Source organism: Urocampus carinirostris, chromosome 2 (genome assembly GCF_059441175.1).
Source record: "Urocampus carinirostris isolate Australia breed hairy pipefish chromosome 2, RoL_Ucar_1.0, whole genome shotgun sequence".
Lineage (NCBI taxonomy): Eukaryota > Metazoa > Chordata > Actinopteri > Syngnathiformes > Syngnathidae > Urocampus > Urocampus carinirostris.
The window spans coordinates 52,887,607-52,904,364 of NC_142350.1; the positions used below are offsets into that span (position 1 = coordinate 52,887,607).

A 16,758-nucleotide genomic window follows, 5' to 3' on the forward strand; every position below is an offset into this window, starting at 1 on the left:
TAGACAGAAGCTTTTGAGCAAAGATGAATACAAAAATGTAAGGAACAGAAACTGGTAGGTAGGAATAATGGTTAATAAAAAGAAGTATGGATGAAAAATAAAGGCTGCAGTGGAAGGAGGTTCGAACGATGAAAATGTAGGAAGCTGGAATTATTGAATGGAGTGAAAGGATTGAAGTAAAATTGGGAATAGGAAAGCATGAACATAAGTAAGTGAGTAAGAATGGAATAAAGGGAAGGAAAGAGCAAAAAAATGACCATATAAGTATAAAATCAAGGACGAAATTAAAGTCATTCTGTTGTAAACGAACTCGCCATAAAAATATAACGTCTACAAGCATCCTGAGGGATTTAGCTCCCCCTCAAAACTTTGAAGGTTGATTTTTCTCTAGAGCCGCCGCTGTGTCTGCTCACAGCACGACTGCAGTAAAGGATAAAAAAAATTCTACATACGAAAAAATGGAAAGCATTTTGGCAAAGGCATGTGGAACATCGCTGATATTGTCTGCGTGAGTATTAAAAGGCAGACTGACTCAGTAATAATTCAGCCCTTAAAAAAAGGTTTTAGAAACATAAAATTTGGTTGGTACGTCTGCCAAAAGGAGGCCCGTACAGGATTCCCAGAAGGGATGCCCGAAAATACAGCGGAGATCGGATGCATTGGTCTAAAACAGCCTTTTGGGGTGTTTATCGAAAAAGGACATGGTCAGCAAAGTAGAGGTCAACTTACTCAGCAACGTAAACTTTGAATGCAGTAACTTCTCCAAGGGATTGATGAAAACCCTATCCTGAAAAGATTCATTGGAACCCCATGATCGGCATACTAGAAAGAGTCCACTGTCTGGCCTACCTTAAAGCCTTTGCAGATTTGTGTGTTATCATAACCACATGCTTACAACAGAAATAATGTATGTTAGTAATGCCATTCATTTTTTGAATGCATTGACTGTGGAAGTTGGCGGTGGGTCTAAGCAAGACAACAAAGGGGTGATAATAAATTGTTGTCTGGCTTGTCCCATTACATTATCACTATGTTTTTACTCATAGCTCAAGAGTACCAGGCATCCTTTATCTAATTGGACAAATGCTCAAGAATATTCAAGATTAAAGGCAGTGTCTGAAATAACGTCTGCCTGGACACCCGGGGCGTGCATCTTTTACGTCCGGCGTACAACTTACAAAACGTCTCCGCCCGGGTGGCCGACAAAAAAGATGTTTTTTTTTCAAATCAAACGTTTGCTTTATTCTGATTTCAGAATCTTCATCCGATCTGGAAATTTCGGAATTTCTGTTTGTTTGGCAATTTAAATACTCGGCAGCCAATCAGAAGCCTGCATCGGATAGCTTCCCACTTCCAGACTTTCCCGAGCGTTATAAGGTCGCTCATTTGCATATCATTTTCCAACATTGATAATCAATGACAATTAAGACTATTCTGTTCTATATTACATGTTTAGCCTTCCCACTTCCAGACTTTCCCGAGCGTTATAAGGTCGTTCATTTGCATATCATTTTCCAACATTGATAATCAATGACAATTAAGACTATTCTGTTCTATATTACATGTTTATCCTGGGGTGCCATATCTAATCTCGTTGACTATGATGTTTTCACGATGTTGATTTTAATGACAATTCAATTCAATTGATTCTTCAGGACAGTATTCACATGCCATATTTACTTTTAAGAGGATTATAATGCAAACGATCCATGCATTTCTGCTGCGGGCCTGCACACCGCTTACAGACTTATCCATCGGCACCCGTCCCCTTGGTCTTATGTTGTCACTTTCTCATGTTGGGTGTGTTTTATTCCCCAGTGGCAGATGATCGACAACTTACCCCCCACCGCCACCCTAAATCTTCGAGAAGATCTGCACTCTAATATCACTTATAAAATCCTCATGCCCCGTTTTGCACGGCAAGGCTTTAGGTTTTGTCTCATGTTACCTAATCACAACAAGTGCCTAAGATATTGACTTATACGGTCTCTATGAATAACTATTTTGCAAGGGTTACCATGAAGCAGGAACCGTGGTCTGAGAAGTGAATGACTGTTGCTCTGGAATTTATTTAAATCATTAACGTGCAGCACAGCAAATAAATCAAACAAATACATAGAGATTGAGGCACTGAACAGGATGCATTATTGCTATTATAATTTTTAACAGTTTAATTCTTCTTGACATATTTCGCCTTTGTCATAGAGGAAAGAAATAATTAAATGCATACTTTTGTTTCCATTTGCAAATGTGCCAAAGAAGGAAAAAGATCACTTGAATTCCTAAGAAAGAGAAAAAAAACATAGTTAAAAACGTGATCTAATTATTTAAGACTTAAAAACAACAACATTTTAACAGCAATTTCTTAAAATTTGAAATCGCCTACTTCTATATATTTCTAATATAATTCTCGTGATATTCACTGACTTTATTTCTTTTTTAATGGTTTCTCCAGAGAGGTCTCCCAGTAGCTTCAGTTGAATTGTGCATAAACAGAGCATGTATTGTTTCCGTTAAAATTTTGAGAGATAAACATAATCAGTACAAGTCTAATCATTACCAAATGATGTCGCATCAAAGAAGCATTGGTGACTAATAGAGAAAATGTTCCCACACAAAATGCTTTTGCTTGAAACAAGCCTAAATCATTGTGCTGATATTTATTGGTGGTGTGATTTCAACTGAGTTATTGTGCCTTTTTTACATGGTCTGTAGTCCAGATCCACATGTTTGTTCATCTGTTGTAAAAATATGACTAAACTAGCATTATGTAGAAAACAACACTGAGGAAGAGAGTGGGAAACTCAGATTAAGAAGTCCAGACCTCTGCATCATTCTAGCATACAGATTTTACTGATCATGTATTGACTATATGTTGGACTAGTGCAAAGCTTAAGGGAATCGTTAAAATTTCTGGACTGACAACCAATATCTTGTCTCCTTGGCAAAAAGTTTTCCCCAGGAAAATACAGGCTATGTTTGCTCAAAACTTCCACAGCATGCGAGGGAAAAAAAGTACAATAGCAGCCTTTAGTGATCTGTGATATTTGATGAATTTGGAGAACATCCTAGCGTCTTGGAACTTGGCCGCTCTTCTTGAATGCAAGATCTAGGCCAAAGCCGTCAGGAAATTGAGTGTTAATGTTTTCGCAAATCGCATTTGATGCACAGTAACATTGATTAGGAAATTCCGGTACCCAGAGGAAAATTAATGTGCAGAGATGAGACATCTTTGCTATATTAAGACGTTAGTTGAAATTCTCAAACACTTTGCTTCCAGGAGAAGTTGTCAAATTTCAGGTTCTAGAGATATTTTTCCATGTAATCTCACGTTAGAAAAATGAAAAGCCAATAACTAATATCTAACCATGGATTTCATAGTCCAGGAATGAAACGGTAGTCTATTTTTAATGTAGCAATGGATCAACGACTGAAATTGTATGAGAGGAGGTCAAGTTCCTCCTCAGATCAAGATCCAATGTCACCATTCGAGGATTTAATCTCGAGTATGAAAAGAAAAACAGTGAGTTGACTGCGGTGTGGAGTGACACTTGAGCTATTCCTGAAAGCTTACAGCTCTTTAAGCCCCTTTAGGTCTTGGATGCAATGTTGAACATCTCACTCTGTGGCTAGGAGTCACGTCATCTCTGTTGAGCACGTTAACCGTCAAAGATTAAATATAGTTATCAAATATTTACAAGTTATACATTTCTAGTTATACATATTCAGTTTTCCATGGAACCTTTACCTGCTGACTACTTCAAGGGGGCTTATCCTGTTTCACCTTTTCCTGTTTTCACAAGATGTGCAAGAGACTGTTTAAAATGTGGACAGGGACTCACCACAGTGTGTTCAGACCTTTGGTGGTTTCCTCATCATCATATCGTCAATCATGTATCTGTTTTGTGACCTTGCTTGATGGGGCTTGTCAGGATATTAAAAATACTGTTTCCTGTTAAACATCTGCAGGGCCGGATGTAACCATGTAAGCATGTCAATACAAGGCAAAATGTGTCAATAGAATGCTTGGAGAGCTGCAAAACGGGGTAATTGTTAGATGCCGCTGATGTACTTTTTGTTCTGGATCGAACAACACCTTGTGGTTTAACTTTCTCTGTAATTGCTCAGTTTTCGCTGGCTTTTGGATTGATTACTTTACATTAACTCAAAAGACATTGGGGTCAACAACATGGCGCCTGTGCTGAACTTGCATCACGAGGAGTGTCAATGCTGCAAGCGCATGTGTCTGTAAACCACAAGCAAGAGAAAGGAAAAAAAAAAACTGGGAGGGGATATGCCACTTAAAAAAACCTGGAGTGGAACCAACACCAACAGAAATGGAGCTGCATAGCAGTCTAGTAGCAGAGAGAACAGAAGTTCTATTTAAACCTAAACATTTTTTCCCCGTGGAAACATCTCAATGGGTTTAAAAATTCGATTTTTTTTGCCAGACGAATTTCAAACTGGGACTGAAAGGAAAGTATTTTTCCACCACACTTGGGCAGATAACCATACAACAACAAGGGATATATAGTTGGGTAATTTTAAGCCGTTGTAGCTTGACTGCAGAGTGTTTCGATGTCTATGCTGCCACTGGACATCTGCAAATGGCAAAAACACCCAGATGGAATGCAAATCATGGGTTGGTATGTATTTAGTATCTTAGTTTTAAGGCCACGCTTTGGTTCAATATGGTAACAAAGTTTAAAAAAGGAGAAAGAGGGTAGAGTCATTCACACATAAAGAGCGGACTGAAACACTCAGGCTACAACCAGATCAAAGCAAAATGTAGCCCTCCATTTTAGATTTTTTTTTTTCCAGAGATCTTGAAAAATCAAATTATGTCAAATATACAGTAGTATTTTAAGTTAAGTCTCTTTTAGGTTAGCGTGTTATAAACATTTAGTTTCTTTTGTGTTGGCTGGTTAAAGATATAAATTAAACGTCTTCATGAATGTGACATGTCTACTTACCTTAATTTCCACCATAAGGCGCACTGGAGTATAAATCGCACCCCCATTAAGTTTTTAGTGATATATTCTTCATATAAGGCGCACTGGACTATAAGGCGCACGGTGTGCCTTATGTTCTGGAAAATACGGTACTTTTGCCCGTTGTTTTACATTTTTCAGTAATTAACTTCTTCAGCTTCACATGATGCCGTTGTCTGTAATGCGATTATTAAGCATTTGACTGTTTCGTTACCTCACTCCAGTCAACGCCTGACAAGCTTTTCCAGCATCTTACGATTACTCGTAATTATAAATCAGATAAAAACTGCTGACAGTGACAACTCTAATATAGGATGAATCAGCTTGTTCCTCATCCAAGCCTGGAAGAAAGCCAAAGAGGGAAAGCTGGCTGTGTGTGAAAGTGAGGGTGAGTCAATGAACAGTTCTACTGTATGAGAGGTTATGCTTCTCATTATCCTTTGGCACATCACGCCAGCATCCTGTTTGGCGCACGGTGCAAGAAGCAGCAGGGGCTTGCACTCACTCTGTTCCAGTGACTTTGCACATGTACAGGAAGTCATTTTGATTTGCCGGCCAAGACACACCCTTAGGACGTCGGCTTTGGATGAAACTGTGACTTAGTTTGGTCATGAGGTCGCGAAAGCCAGAGTGACACACAAAGTATTTTTGTTAGACTGCCAAAGAGTGCTTAAGTGCACCGTAAACAGGAAAGATATGAATTTGGGACAGGAATATTTGCATTGGTAAGGGAAAAAAAGCTGAATTCTTTGGCTTAAAAAGTCCAGAGCACAGGTTGATCTAATAATTAGATTCTAATTCAACCATTTGCATTCAGCATTACAACAACTACTTTATTCAATCCGACAGTTTATAGTTTAATAATGTACTAAACATTTATCAACAGTATGTTCAATCAGGGATGGCAAGTACCAGTTAGCACAGCAAGCTGTCATTGCAGTATAAGGCTCAATCCGACCCCCCCCCCCCCCCATTTTACACCAAACTCTAAGCAAAGCGCGTTCACAACAAGGGTGAGAAAATCTGAATCCTACGTAATGCGTAGAGTAAGGTGGAAGAGTGAGAGACACAAGCCCCTTTAAACCAAGTCAGGTCTGGGGGGCGCCCTAATTTCTCCCTAGTCACGCCGAAACGGCATTACCGACCAGCTTGAAGCAATCTTGTGAGGGAATGGACCAATTATATGTGTTTATGTTGGTTAGTTTTTGAAAAGGTAAATTCACATGGAGGGTGCTGACAAAGAAAAAGGAAAAAAAGAAAAGGAGAATAAACAAACATAGAATAAACAAAGTTAGTGCAGTACTTGTCTGCAGGCATACTCTTTATTTTGTAATTTAAACTCTTTATTGTTGTAGCAAGTTCCCATGTTATTGTTAGAGAATGAGTTAAATTAAGCAAACTGAAAACCAAAGGGATTGAACAATTGTCACGCATGTTAAGTGACATGATGACATGCTAAGCAGGAAGTAAGTTCTGAATTCCAAGAGCAATCATTCCTTTGCCGTCACCAAAGAAGGGAGGGGAAAGATAGAAGTGGGCAGGTGAAAACCTAAACCTTTAGCATCCAACGAAAACTTGAAGAAGTAGCAGCAATTGTAGGCTCTGTTTTTATAAAAACACTGTATGTAGCAGGTAACAAAAGACTCTGAAAAATATACAGTCTTGTGGTGGGGTTTGCAGGCTGAATCCACAACAAAAATTTGCAGAGGCGGCATAAGCACTTGCCAAAATTACATGACATAATGAAGGTGGTAGAAGAAGTAATTTGGGTAACTGGGCATAAAAATCTTCTCTATGCTCGTTGTATGAATGATATATTTATAAGAATAAAACTATCGACTATTGCAGGGATCTCCAACTAGGTGCGAGCACAAAGGTGGCCCCTAAGGACATCGGAGGTGCTGCAAAACTGTTCTGAAAATAGCTCACCAGTGCTGGATCATTGTGATTTTTTTTAGTGGTTGACTGAGTCCATTTAACACGACTTCCAATAATTCACCGGGTAAAAACAGTAACAACATAGGGCTAACATGATAAGTTATTATTTGAAAAATGGATATCAAACAGGGTGCCCTTTGTGCTAATTAGTAACAGAGTAGCTCTTAGCTTCAAATAAGTTTGAGACCACTGGTCTGTTGAATGGAGCTTTTATGATAAAACAATATAGTTAAACTAGTCATGATAATAAATGGAGGAAAGCGCTCATTTTTTGGTCATAATAACAAAACTGAAGTAAAAATAGATAAAAAATGCTGTCCCAGTTTGATGTGGAAATTATAATTCATGCGTTGGCACCTCTCATCTCGATTACTGTAATGTACTACTCTCCTGTCTCCAGAAGCCTAAAATCAAGAGCCTGCAGCTGGTACAAAATCCTGCAGCGAGGCTTTTAACTAAGACAAGAAAGTTTGATCACATTACCCCGATTTTAGCGAACCTGCATTCGCTCCCTGTTAGCTTAAGATGTGATTTTAAGGTTCTGATGGCATTATACAAAATCATGCATGGACCTACTCCCTTATACATTTCAGATTTAATCTCCCCCATTGTTCCGTTCCGGAGCCCTCGCTCTGAAAATGCTGGTCTACTAGTGATCACAAGGAAATAAGAGAAGCGCAGGTTTGAGAGTGTTCTCCATTCGGGCCCCAGTGCTGTGGAATGCTCTTCCCCCTGAGATTTGATCTGCAACCTCAGTGGAACTGTTTAAATCTAGGCTTAAACACACTTCTATTCTATAGCATATGAATAACATACTTTATGTTGACAATATCTGTGTATTATTTGTTATTGCAACATCCATTGCGGCCTGGTCATCCTGGAAGGGGGATTACTTTACCCTTCTCAAGGTTTCTTAATTTTCCTCATGTTGCGGTTTTTGAGTTTTTCCTTGCCCTCATGTAGGTTTTAGATCAACGGATGGTGTAATAATAGTCCGTGGTTTGCAATAATCTGTGGTCTGTGCAGCCCTTTGAGACTCCTTGTGATTAAGGGCTTTACAAATAAACATGACTTGACTTTTGAAACAATCATTTAAAAAAATCATAGTCGCCCCAGTTGTTGGGTATGATTACTTGGTTGAGAATGATAAATTAGTGTTTTCATATATCTTCCTCAAATAAAATCTTTATAGTGTAGTCTTCTTTCTATCCATGCCGTGTTTTGCACGTTATCCAGAAGGAAAAATATGTGAGCCAATGTATTTGTGACTCACTGCGGTATACTAAAGAAACAACTTGGGTCTACCCTGCCTCCCACTTTTTATAAGGCAGCTTGGGTTTGATTGTGGTTTGTTTTCTGCTTTCGCTTTTCCCCCCCCCTGGTATGGTCATGGTAGTATGCCCCTACAGGAACCTCCAAATAATTAATCTGCTTGGATTTTGCAGAACAAGATGTTACTTTAATCCCTTTAAGGGTGTTCTAACGTTTAAAAGGGTAGAAAAGGATCGGGAACAAACCTTTCAAGATTATATGTGGCAGACAAAAGTGTATTGTTTCCAGACAATTAGTTTCAAAATTTTATGGCCATTCCCAATAAAACTTTTTACAAAGTGAGATCCTTTTTAATGTTTATTGACAAATAAACAGGATAAGTGTTTGCTACACGCAAGATTTTGCTCACTTATATTGTTGGTTTATGTCAGCAATCCAGATGTTTACTGCTTTTATGCTACCCAAAGAATATGGTGAATGAGGAACATTGTGCCAAAAAACACAAAAGAGCAAGAAACTGAAAAACTCACTGTTGTTATCATGGCTTTCACTGTGCTTTAAATAACATAACCGTCTAGGACTGAAGTGTCATCGAAGTGTAAGTAAGTTAGAATAAGAAGCTAATTTAACAGTACAAAAAGTCACAATTAGTGGACATTAAATCTTGAAAATGTAGGAATTAGTGCTGGGAGATATAGAAATTATATCACCTAGATGTTATGAGTAAGTCAGCACGTTTACAATGAAATGAAAAATTGGAATGGAATTTTTCAACAAGCACAATGTAGGCAAGCTTTAGAAGCTCATGTTCGACTGAGGCCCGTTAATATCTGATACGAGCGATGACAAACATTAAAATTGTGTACCTACATTGAAGAAAATAGGTGTATGAACACCTTGCTATTTTTCTAGTTCTCCCACTTAGAAATCATGGAGGGGTCTGAAATTGTCATCGTAGGTGCATAAAGACACCTGCCCACCCTATACAATCAGAAGGACTTTAACTTTACTACAATGAATTATTAACCTCGCACAAATTGTAATCCTGTTAAGTAACCCCCATGCTCACGGAATGTAACTGTAATCTGGATACTTTCTTTTTGCCTGTACTGTAATGGATTACAGTTACTTTTATTTTGTATCCCTTTACCCTAACACCGTTACATGTAATCCATTACCCCCCAACCATGGACGTGATTCAAGCTAGTACAGTAGTTAGTAATCTACTGTATTTGAGATTACCGTAAATTTCGAACTATAAGCCGCTATTTTTTCCCCAAACGTTCAACCCTGCGGCTTATTCAGTGATGCGGCCAATTTATGTAATTTTTCTAACAGCCGCCAGCGGCGCTCGAGTTCAAGGCACATGACGCAACTTACAAGCTAAACGCAATCGAGCAGTCCGATAAAGAAGGAAACAGAGCTACTGCACGCACTTTACCTTGTGAGCGTGTTGCTAGCGTGTTTTTGAATAAGGGAACGTGGGACGACGTCTATATGACAAAGTCTCTTTCTCATTCTAAAGGAGAACAACTTTGAATACGATAGTTATAGGGAGGAAGATGAGAACGGCTTACCGTGATTGTTCTATCTTCGTTATTCATTATCCATTATCCGTTATCGGTCAGTTCATAATACGCTACAAAGCCTAGGAGCCGATGGTTGAGAATGATAAGAGGCCAAGCTAAGGTCCTAGCCCTAAAGCCTTGCTGCGATCATTGCGAATGCACGGTTCCTGGAGGTACTGCAATACCGGGCCGATGCGTGGAGTGGACAGAGCAAGCTCTTATTCCATCTCCGGATTGCAAAAATCAAAGATTAGAGATCTGTGTATCGAGGCTGAATACGAGGACGAATTGCGTCACATCTTTTTTTTAACAGCTGGGGTTTTTGGGGTTTTTAAGGGTTATTGTTCTATCTTCGTTACTCATTATCCATTACATACGGTATGTTTTTTTTTTTTACCGGACCCGTTAACTGATTTGCTAGCATGTTGTTAGTAGCGTTTTGCTACCCTTCACAGAAACGGTTTGGGATGAAAGTTAAAATATTATTATTAAAGCTTTGAAAACTCTCTCGGTGTACCGTCTTTCTTTGTAAATATGTGTAACCATGTATAATATGTATTTGCAACTGTATATTTTTGTAATGTATTTATTTGTATTTATTTTGGACACTTATTCTTAGTCTTGCACTGACCAATTAAAAAGAAGGGGCGTATCAGACGCGGGGGATGACGGAAAGTGGGGACCGGTGTTGTGCCCAAATCCGACTCCTGTGCAAATTCCTCCCCCCCTCGCGTGAACGCGCATTCTGCTGCGCTTCCAACAAAAGCAATCGTATTCTATATAAAACGCTTATTAAAACAATAAAGCGAGCTAATTATAACAATTGGGAGATCCTAGTCTATATAACGCGTTTATTTAAACAATAAAGCGCGATCTTATTCTACAAAATGCGTTTGTTAACGCGGATGAAAAAGTCATCAACGTCAATGTACGCTTCCGACAATAGCGATCGTATTCTATATAATACGCTTTTAAAAAAAATAAAGCGAGCTAATTATAATAATAATAAACCTTACAAAATCCCCACTCAGTTAAAATTGCGGGACTCAAAGTAGGGTCTGGGTTAAATTTGTGATTGAGTTACATGTTTTAACGTGGGCGCATCCTCTTAAAATGTGGTGGGTGCGGCTTATAATCAGGTGCGCTCTATAGTCCGGAATTTACGGTAAGTAGCACAGGTAGTACAAAACAAAATTGTACACAAAATACGTAAAGAATGTCTGTATGTTTCCCAACTGTCTTACTGTAAGCGAAACTTTCGACTACTTCAAGGCAAAGATTGAGTGGATTTGTGAATGCTCTAATTTTACCCTTGGTCGACCGCAGATAAGGACTACGCCTGATTTAATTTGTTAGTACACAGCATAGTTCTTTACTTTATGTACAAAAAGCAGTGCAAAAAAATAGATATAGGAGTTGCCCTGTGTGTATGGATGTTAGGCTCAGCTGTCTACAAAAGCATCAGTTTGGCACAGCTGCAAATAAAACCTAAGTGTTTTTCAGTATGCATCACTAACTCCTGTGGGAAATAACACACATGTTTTAAGAATCTTCCATGTATCTCCATCCACATACATAATACGCTGCCTGTTGCCTGAGATTGGTCAAAAATAACAGAGCATTTACTTGGATATACAATGGACGGGGAATTAGGAAACAATATTTTTCACTCACTTAGTAATGGTTAGGATGTACCTCTCCTAGTTTACGTCCTAAGTTATAAACCAATAAACCCAAATTGTTATGTCAGAATTGAAATCAACCGTCTCACGACCAGTTGATGGTGAAGTATTTCATCAGAATTTTCCGACCAGGATAGGAAAGGTAAGCAAGCAGGGACTATTAGTATACAGCGTGTTAGAATGCAAACATCATTCCAATTCCATCTTAAAAATGTAATTTTGCCTTAAAGTTAATGAAAAAAAAAATGATCACGGCCGTCTTAAATCTGGAACGAAATCCTCCAGATTTAATAAATGCACGTATAATCACCTCCTAACCTAAAGCTGGCTCAGACAGTCAGACTCTACTTTCTACTACAGCCTTAATAAATATCATATTTGAGAAGCTGTTAATGAGAAGCATTAACTTGCCAACAGGATCCAGTTGCACAGCTCAGGACACGTTGGGAAGATGCCGCAAAAGGTGTAGCTTGGCCTAGGTGACCTCAGCAGTTCTTAGTGCAGGTCATTTGTCAGCCATTAAATGCCATTGGCAGGTTCTCTACCAGAAGCACCTGCAGAAGAATTTGTCATAAATCTAAGGCCATTATGAGGAAAATGGAAGTGACACACGCTTAACCTTTTGCACCTCTGGGCTCAGGGTCACACATTTCACTTTGCACTTGAGGATCAGTTATTCCCATTGACAAGTATTACAGCACTTTAGGAAACAATTCAACCACTTTGAATGACCAGTGACAACTTCTCCAGGTTCCTGTTATAAAACTGCCATACTACTAAACAGTGACACTTTTTGTTGTTGTTTGGTGGTGGCAGACTCGCTAAAGGGACTATCTATGTGACATGATTTCAGGAGAAAGAGGCAAGTGATGAAAGTCAATCCGGGTATAAAAGTTAAATATTCTAGTGTTTCTCCTACGTGGAAAAAAATCTGGTAAAGGCAGGGCATTTGCAGAATTGTGGTCTTATTAAAAGGGAACTTGAGAAAAAAAGGACCAAGACCCATCTCTCATCTCATCTCATCAGCCGTACCGCTTATCCTCAACAGGGTCGCGGGGGGGCTGGAGCCCATCCCAGCCATCTCCGGGCAGTGGGCAGGGGACACCCTGAACTGGTTGCCAGCCAATCGCAGGGCACACAGGGACAGACAACTCATTCGCTCATTCACACCTAGGGACAATTTGGACCGGCCAATTCACCTGAAATGCATGTTTTTGGAACAATCTTCTTAAAAAGCAAGTTGACTTCCTTAATAAACACCCTTAATAAAATAATTTCACATTTGACTTGTGCTATACAGTACGTAGATTCCTCATGATGACACCTGTTTGGGAACTTAAGGGGCCAAGGTACAAATAATAGTAGGCATGGCTTAAGCACATATAGGACAGTCTTTATTATTAAGTTTCAAAGACTTGCACACACGTAAAGCCATACCATACTTTAAGCCATTTATTTGCCTGTTAATCAACGCGGGCTTTTGCTTATAATCGCATCTCTTATAAGAGGTGTCTTTAGTTCCTTAAAATTGACTTGCTGACACATGAATTTGATGGGCAGGGTGCCTGGATCGAAACACAGAGAAGGTGATAATAGACTGTATGTCAAGTGTGTGGACTCTGGAAGCACAGAGCAGCTGTCTTTGCATGTGTGCTCATCCCAGTCACCCCTTGCCAGGCCCACAATGTTGACCAGAAAGAGGACAAGCCAGACATCCATCATGCATTTTGACAGGTGTCAGATCACCATGCAGCTGTGGAATCGAAAAGATCGAGGTGGTATGATACTTTTTGATACTTTACCAACACAATCTTTGATAGACATTCAATAAACCAATATAGAAGCTCCAAGGCCAACCAGTTGCCAAAATCAGAAACATGATGGCTTGGTTGTGGGGAGAAATGATTAAGGTTAATTTGAAATCTTAACCTAACTTCTAATTTTCCATCTCATTTAATGTCCAAGTAAAGACGTTTTCACCGTAATACAAATATGCAATTCATTTCTAACCAGCTCTGAAAATAGTATTTTTTTAAACCAACTAAATATTTACTATTATAATGCGCTGTGCACCAAATTCAAATGAGCTACAGCTTAGTGATGCTAGTTCTTCTCTGGATACTCATTGGAACCATGCTGCCTTTACCAGGTGAGTTTTGATATAACGTCAATCGTCTGGAGGTGAAGTTAGCATACGTGTTTTGTATTCTGTTAAGTACGTAACCTTAGGAACAGCAATAAATGAGCTTTCTTACAATTCCCCAATCTGTAAAGATGTGTATATTTGTGGGTCTAAAAATCAGTGACACATTCCAAAGTAAAAAAAGGATTTGCAAGGTTTCCACTAAAAAAAAAGCTTGAAGTTATGCTTCCTTGTAAATGCCTGCAGCAATTGCAGTGCCTCTTTAAAACAATCAACTCTTTTCTTTGGGTTAATCCAAGATTCATTGTACAGCTCGTGAGACATTCTGGGATATTTACAAGCGGTAACAACAACCAGATGCTCCAGAAGTTAACATGAAATGGAAGGATTTACCACACAGCCATTTTGGTTCTGCGTGATGCTAACCCTTTACAAGTCCATCCATCCATCCATTATCTGCCCCGCTTATCCACAGTAGGGTCGCGGGGGTGCTGGAGCCCATCCCAACCATCCTCGGGCAGTTGGCAGGGGACACCCCGTACTGGTTTCCAGCCAGTCGCAGGGCACAAAGGGACAGACAACTCACTCGTTCATCACACCTACGGACAATTTGAACCAGCCAATTAACCTGACATGCATGTTTTTGGAATGCGGGAGGAAACCGGAGTGCCCGGAGGAAACCCACGCAAGCACGGGGAGATCATGCAAACGCCACACAGGAGGTTCGATCTCATGACCTCAGAACTGTGTCTCACACGCGCTAACCACTGCACCGCCGTGCTGCCCCCCTGTACATGTCATCACTTATTTATACAATGTTTTATTGTTTCAATTGCATGAGCCATTCTATTTCCTGATGACAACGTACGTTTTTCAAATGTTAAGCATAAATGTACTGAACTTCACACAACAGCTCATAACAATGTCCACCTATAGAGTTGATTTATAAGGTGCAATGCTGAACAACAGTTAGCAAGAAGAGGGACACTTCCAACAGGTGGTGAGGGCTTCAAAGTAAGTGTGTGCAGTGTTCAGAACGGGTTTATCTAAGCAAGATCGAGATGCAGATGGTGCTAAGGGAAACTGGCTGAAAATAGCGCAGCAAGGCGACACCAGCTTATAGACAACAGGCAGTCCATTGACACGGATATGAAGAGGTTAAGAGTTGATTGGAGATGCAATACGGAGTCAAAGTTGCATACTCTGACAATAAACTGATTTTTCATTGTTTACCACAGACCGGTTATTCAATTTTAGGTCAGGATATTTTAAATGATGACTATTAAAGAGTTAAATTACAAAAGCCACCACTATGTTGAATATTTTGACTATGACCTAACCCCAGGAAATGAGAAAATCCTTCAAAACCCTTAATTTAGCTCCACTACCTGTGCAGTTCATAACTTTAGCATCCATGTGATTTTCAAAAAAGTGAATTGATAGGAAGTTCTCCTTTTAATAGACTTAACAAAGAAACGGTAGATGTATGTGGCGCAAGCTATCAGCAGCCGAATTTGCAATGCAAATAAGCAGTGTGTTTTTGTATCCATGAAACAGTAGCCTGAAGTCAAGAAGGAATATGTTTTTACAGGTGTAAGAAGAAACGCATTGAACATGACATATAAGACTGTCTAAGTGTAAACACAAGCCGAAACGACCAATTAGAGCATCAAGCAGGGTGGTCTCTTTTGTTCGGTTTTGTACATTTTGTCTAGCTTAGTGGAGACTACCCACTATAAATGAGGCAGCAATCCACACATTTTCTATGCCAAAAGAACATGGTAAAAGAGTAGAAATTCATAGTCCCTAGAAGTCTTTGAGTGAGGAAAAAAATTGGTGTCTTGATTGGGGGATAGTGTTTCAGTTGGCATTAATTTTTGTTTATTTTTTGTCGAGTGAACAAAGCAGCTAAAGGCGACATTTTCATTATTAAAATTAACATTAGGTAATTAAAAGTTCAGGGAAAGTTCAGAACTCCATTTGATTAGCATTCTAAACCAGTACTGTTCTTGATTCAATTGTCAAGAGAATCGGAAGATTATTCTTTGTTGCCATTGAATCGGTTTTGACGTAGTCGAGACGTAATATCAACAATCTGAAGAAATATTTCATGGAAAATGCAAATAAACCATGCGCGCTGCACTGAATGGCAAATTTAGAAGTGAATGAGCCAAGATGGAAACAAGAGAAGAAGTCGACTTTGAGTGAAACATTTGAACTACTTCTAAACACTACAAGAGTGAAAGCATTCTCAGTCTCCATTAGCTGTCAACTGATAAGTTGCCACACTTCATAAAACGTTCCCAGATGAAAACAATGTGTTGGCAGAGCAAATCCCTTGTCAGTGTTAACACAGAGATTGTTTAACGATGAACATGTCCATGTTTTCAGAGCAGTTTGTAAAATCCCTTGAATGACTGAAGTCCCAACTGAAATAACTGCACCCTTGAGCAATTGTCCAGGATAAGAACGTTACAAATACTATCCATTTTCTGTAGCTATACACCATAAACATCTTTTATGAAGGAATTTAAACTTAACCCTGTAGCCGAATGGCTTTGCTAGTTTCTCCTCCCTCTGATAAGACCACAATGCCCACAGTTCTTAAATTTCAGGATTATCGATTTTTACTATTTTATTTTATTATAGGATTATTATTTTATTCCTCGAAATGTTTAAATTTGTTCAATATGAACCAACGTCTTTAAAATAATACTTAAAATTTAAATAGTAAGCACAAAACTCTGAAACTGGTTACAACATTAATGTGTCATATGGCAGTGAATAGAAACCTACCAAAAGGTAAAAACCTGAAAATATCATATACATATTAAACATTAGTAACAAAATAATATATAGTAAATATTACTTGTATAATATTCATGCACTTAATTCATTGATTGATTCACAGTGGATTAAACCAAAAAAAGATTTTAAAACTTTTAATTGGGAGGATTGTCATTCCCTTATTTGACTTTGGGTATGGACAATGCAAGGGGGCTGAAAAAAATGTCTTTTTCTACATAATAACATGAAAACATAAACTAACACCATACTCATTTTTCTTTCTTTCTTTGCCCTAATTTGTTTTCACGTTGTTATTTGGGCTGGCATATTTAAGAATAAACTTGAGCAATAAACAAGAAAATGCTACATTTCCAGTA

General features: G+C 38.8%; 1 pseudogene; it reads right to left on the reverse strand.

Moving 5' to 3' along the window:
- Positions 1-9,920: 9,920 nt before the first annotated feature.
- Positions 9,921-10,027, reverse strand: LOC148372480 (U2 spliceosomal RNA; annotated as a pseudogene).
- Positions 10,028-16,758: the final 6,731 nt, after the last annotated feature.